Source organism: Cinclus cinclus, chromosome Z, assembly GCF_963662255.1.
Source record: "Cinclus cinclus chromosome Z, bCinCin1.1, whole genome shotgun sequence".
NCBI classification, from domain to species: Eukaryota; Metazoa; Chordata; class Aves; order Passeriformes; family Cinclidae; genus Cinclus; species Cinclus cinclus.
The window spans coordinates 61226939-61232524 of record NC_085084.1 but is presented as its reverse complement, the minus strand read 5'-3'; the positions used below and the strand labels follow the sequence as shown (position 1 = coordinate 61232524).

The 5586-nt window shown below is 47.9% G+C and overlaps 1 long non-coding RNA gene across 1 annotated transcript; it reads left to right on the top strand.

The window, feature by feature from the left end:
- The first annotated feature begins 1038 nt into the window (after positions 1-1038).
- On the top strand, positions 1039-5358 carry LOC134056763 (uncharacterized). Its single transcript, XR_009934171.1, has 3 exons — positions 1039-1107; positions 2870-2963; positions 4771-5358. It is a non-coding gene; the product is annotated as an uncharacterized LOC134056763 (long non-coding RNA).
- The last annotated feature ends 228 nt before the right edge of the window (positions 5359-5586 follow it).

Below are 5586 nucleotides of genomic sequence, written 5' to 3'. Positions count from 1 at the left end.
GGCCGCCCGCCTGCCCCTGCGCCACCGCTCAGCGCCCGCCCTCCGCCGGTCCCGCAGCGCCCGCGCGGCCCCGCCCGCCAGCCCCGCCCACGGCCATGGCGCCCGCCGGGTGCGAGGGCGGGAAGCGGCGCGGGGCGCGCGCCGCCGCGGCACCGAGAGCCGTCCCGCGCGGCGCGCAAGGGTCCGTCCCGCGGGGCGGGAGCGCGGCGCGGAGCCCGGAAAGGGAGCGGGAGCAGCCGGAAGGGGCGCGCGCGGCAGTGCGCATGCGCGCGGCAACGGGCCATGGGAGCCGTGGGGGCGGGTCAGGGGCTCCCGGGACTGGGCCGGCGGCGGGAGGCGGGGCCGGCGGCGGGAGGCGGGGCCGGCGGCGGGAGGCGGGGCCGGCGGCGGGAGGCGGGGCCGGCGGCGGGAGGCGGGGCCGGCGGCGGGAGGCGGGGCCGGCGGCGGGAGGCGGGGCCGGCGGCGGGAGGCGGGGCCGGCGGCGGGAGGCGGGGCCGGCGGCGGGAGGCGGGGCCGGCGGCGGGAGGCGGGGCCGGCGGCGGGAGGCGGGGCCGGCGGCGGGAGGCGGGGCCGGCGGCGGGAGGCGGGGCCGGCGGCGGGAGGCGGGGCCGGCGGCGGGAGGCGGGGCCGGCGGCGGGAGGCGGGGCCGGCGGCGGGGAGACGGTGCGGGGTGCAGAGGTGTCCCCGGAGGAGGGGAGGTCTCGGCGCCGAACCGGGTCGAAGTCTGATTCCGACGTCCACCATCAGCTACGCTTTGGGTCGTGCCAGGCAGAGTTTGGTGCTGCTGGGCCTCAGGGTTCCAGCTGCGTCATGTAACAGAATGAAAAGCAATTCTAGCGTGTACTTCATTCAGAAGTAGAGCACGCTTTTGTTTGAGTTTTTTTGTGTGTTTGTTTGTTTGTTTTAGAGTGGGAAAGGGGAAGCTTCTTGAGACTTCTCAGTCAACGCTGTGGCAAACCGCACCATATCCTGGCTAGAAGTTGCTGTGTCTGGAGGTTTTTCGAGTTGGAGCCATTTAGACAGCATTCAGAGTCAGTGCTGAGAGCTGCAGCACTGCAACCCTGGATAAATTTCTGTTCCTGAGATTTCTAGAAGCAGCTGCTGAAGGTCCTTAGGCTTTGCCCCTGAGCCCAATCTCAATATCATAATTTCCAAACTTAACCTCTCAGGTTTCTTATTTGAAGTGTGTTTTGTGTGTGACAATGACAGTGCTTTTCAGTATTTAGTAAACTGTGTGATACACTCTTTGCTTTTGTGTCTTGCTGCAGAAACAAGAAGTGTATCAGTAGGTCGTAGCCCAATAGCTTTTAGATATGACAATAGTGAATGTATTGCATACATGGACATCTTCATTTGCTACTGTATGTCCTGAATGATGTACCTCTACACTTCAGGTTTCACCAGGTTTCTTTAAGTAATGTATTAATTTCATTTACATGCATATATATTTTAATATATTACTTTTCTTAAACTATAATACAAAGACACCTGAGTTTGAAAACCACAGTATGTGGCAGTGCTAGTTTAACAAAAGTGCTACTGTTCTCTGCAAAGACATGCAGTCATGCAGCATTCATTAAGTACTGTTCTGACTGGAAACCACCAGAATCAAATGCCTGATCTCTATAACGTGGGCTAGATAAGCAGGCAAGATGCAAATCTACTTCTGTCCATATCCAAACTCAAAGGAAATAGGAAAAAAATACATGTATTTTGTCATCTTAAAAACATTTTGTTAAAGGATGTAAAGCTCTACTGTGGACTCAAGGTCCTAAGGGATCACAGTATAAAAATAACTAATAGAATTTCAGACCTCACTTTTTCTCCTCATTTCTCATTGGAACGGTATGTCTCATCAGTTGAGACTTAGTGTATTGTCTCTATCAAAAAGTGTTTTATTTTAGGTAATGGCATGGTTTCACTTAAAGTATATAAGTGAAAAAGGACCTGAGCTAGAGGAAGATGCTTCCTGAAAGAGCAGATTTCATTCACTGCTCTGTGTTAAATTGTATTAAGTTTAGGGAATAGCACTATCTTCTTTTTAAAAGACTGACCTTTGATCTGTAAGTTAAATATTCAATTGTACCAGTAATGGATGTTGCAATTTAGGCAGTGAAAAGGGGATGCAGTGACACCAGCTCTACAAAAAGTGCCTATTCCTAAAGGTGTGCAGCAGACAAAAATGGAGAGGATGGAGGTGATGTGAGTCCCTGCCACCAATCTGTCAGTGCCTCTGAATATGCTGCTTTCCTACCCATGCTGTTAGTGGGCCTTGACATGGACTCATGAGCTGCTGTTGCCACCACCGTGTCCGTACTGCTGCTTGATCCTCTGGGACTGGGTAGTTAATCTTGGAAGTATAGGTGGCATGGCAATCCAGCTAGACAGAAAACAGATGCTTAGCTCCTGCCCTTCTGTTTTAAAAGGAGGTGAGGACTTTGGTGGCAGGGACGTTTGCCACGGAAGGACAGAGGACTGTGGAATAAAGATGAAATGGCTTGTAGGAACTGGGGACAGAAAAGCTGGTGAAACACAGACTCTCTGGTCAAGGCATTATCTCCAGAAGAGCTTTCCTCACTAAAAAACTATCACAAGCCAGACCTGCTTGAAAGATAATGCTGCAGTGCATGCTGTGCACAAGCAAAATTTAGGACCCCAACTCTCAGAGCAGGACTGGAGGTGAAGGCAGGGTGAAGATACAGAGCTCTGTTACCACCTGCTCTTTCCCTATAACAATGCTATGCTGGAACAACCAAGAGTTGAAGGAACATGGGCTAGCCCAACTTGCATGGCTCTGGGATTGCTGTCTCTGTTTCCTCATTCCCCTACCATAGCGGAGGATGTGGTCCTCATCTGTTCCTTTTCGCAGGTTTCTCCTTCTCAGGGGAGTGCAAAGAGGTGGATGAGTGCTTGAAGCCATCATTGCCATCACATCTTCAAGGCATTGTCTCACCTCTGAGATGGTAAAGGCTTCTATAAATATGACTATGTGTGTTTTCCTTTGTAAAAATGAGCTTAAACATAGCTATTCCAAATTCCTTGAGATTTGTAAGCTTGGTTCTCATAGTCCAAGTGTGTCTTGTCTTCTCTTTCTCCATGTGGGTGCCAGTCCCACTGCACTTCTGGTTTTGGGGTAAATCTCTGCTCTTTTCTGGTTTGAGGTTTCTTAGGAAGTGGTGGTCATGGGCTTGGCAGATACATGTTTTGAGCCTTGCAATGACATGGAGATTCTGTAAATGTTCTTCAGGTGGTGATAGCATACCTTGAGATACAGATTTTCACACCAAAATCCTCAAAAATCTTCCTAGAGCTTAATGTTTTTTTCATCAGCATATCACATTTGATGAGGCAACGACAAATGCAAAGTTCAGCACCCTAACATCCTATTTAAAATAATAGTAGCACTACTGCACACATCACAACCTACACATATATCTTAAAGACAAGTCAGCTACAGGGAAATGAAAGAGAAAACCAGATGAAGCAGATCAAGCTGCAGATCTTTTCAGCAGGGAATCCAGAGATCTTCACTGTCATCACTCTCCCTTTCATATGGATGTACATTACTTGAAAAATAGATGCTTCCAAACTTGGTCTAGGCTCTCTGGTGTGGTTCTAAGCTTTTTTTTTAAGGTGGGAACATTGTCTAAAGTGTCACTTCTCAGAGAACAAGTTCTTTAGTACTGGGGTCACATTGTCTACCTCTTGCCATTTTGCTGCTTTGAAGAAGGCAGATGGCCTGTGAGTGGATTAAAGACTGCTTTGCTGTAATGTGAAGTCAAAATTACAGGAGAGCAGAATGTGTCATGCCAGAGAACTTCATGCAGTTCCTCAGAGCTTGAGCAGATCACTGGCTCAGCTTTGCTCTGGTCTGAGGTCCCAGCATCATCTTCTCAGACACATGAGGAGTATTTCTGCAGAAAACAGCCCCAGAACATTATATAGCCAAACTGAAGACAACTGGTCAGTGACTTCAGTTCTGATAGGTACTGAGGATATTGTGGCACAGGCATTTTGTCAAGCAGGATCAAAAAATGCTTGTGAAAGGCAGCACATACCAGCAAAAAGTCAGCAATTTGAGCTGGAATTCATGCTATGTAGACCATTTCATCTGGTGTTGAAAGCTTGTTTTGCGACGCACAGAGATTTCAAGTACAATCAGTGAACTACTTGCTGCAATCTTGCTGCAGTAACTTTGAATTTGTTTTAAGGCACCAGTATTAATAAGGCTTTAACATTTCTGCATGTGAGATTCCTTTTGTGCCTGCACCATGGGTGGCTGTCTCCCTTCACAGCATCTTAAGGTTTCTGTGTTCACACAGACTAACTGCATGTAGTAGACCTATACCTATTGCCCAGCTGCAAGGACAGGCTCCCCAGTTTGCAGCTGGGGACACTGCTCCCATGTTGAGGCATTTGAAAGTGAGACAGCACAGCACACAGCACTGCAGAGCTTGAGCTCTGTAAACATATTTTCAGTATTCCTAGAACTTCTGACCTTGAGACATTCAAGGATAACTTCATGCAGTAGTCCTTTTCCACTTGTGTTTCCCTGTAAAGCAGGGATGTTAAAAGAAAATAGTTTTTACCACTAGGTGGCATTTAAGGATTGAGTTTGGTGGGTTTTGTGTTTTTGTTGGTGTGTTTTTGTCTTGTTTATTTTTTCTTTTGCTTTGTTTTGTTGTTTTTTTTAATGCTCTGAAACACAGTATTGAAAATTGCCTAACTAAGCCAAATGGATTGCTAACCTAATTTCCTCCCTCCCTCCAGCTGCTGGAGTCAGTCACTGAAATTGGTTTGTGTCTATTCCTTGGGATGATCTCATTTATGGGCTGCCAGCAGAGTAAAGGACCAAGATTTGCCTACTGTGCCTATAGGAATTGGTACCCCAGAGAGAGCGAATCACCTGCTTTTAAGGGACAGCTTCTTTTTACTCTTCTCCTTAGGAATCTCTGCTGCTGGGAGATACCTGCATCCTTAGAGCTGTAGAGTAAACGGATACCTTAGCACGGACACCTGAGGTGCTCCAAAGTTGCAATGTTATTTTCTGAACTTGTTATTATTGTGGAGGAATAAATATGGATGTGTCTTTCTTGCTGTACAAGAGAAAACACTGCATGCATTTCATCATTGCCTCCTGAGGAGCTTGTCTCAGCACATGCACATTCAGAGCATGTATGAGTCACCATCCACCTGCCAGCACAGACAGGTCACAGGGACAGCATCAACCTAAACTCTTTGGCTTTGATGCTAACTTTGATAAAGGCTATTCAACACATTTTTTTTTTTTCAGTGGCATAAAACTTCCAAATATCTGACACTTTTGCTTAGTGGTTATAAATAAACTTTGACAAACTTAGCTCAGTTTCAAAGGCAAAATTAGATGAATACAAGTAAGAGTCAAAATTGTAAATGAAGACTGGTCTCTGAAGACAGCAGAGTTCAATATCTGGGGCTCAGGCTGAAGATCCCAGAATAAACATCATCTGATGCTAATGATGCCAAAGTAGTTGCAGGTAACCCTTTCTGTAATGTTACATCCCCATCACAGAAGGATCCCACTGGCATGACAATCACGATGGATTT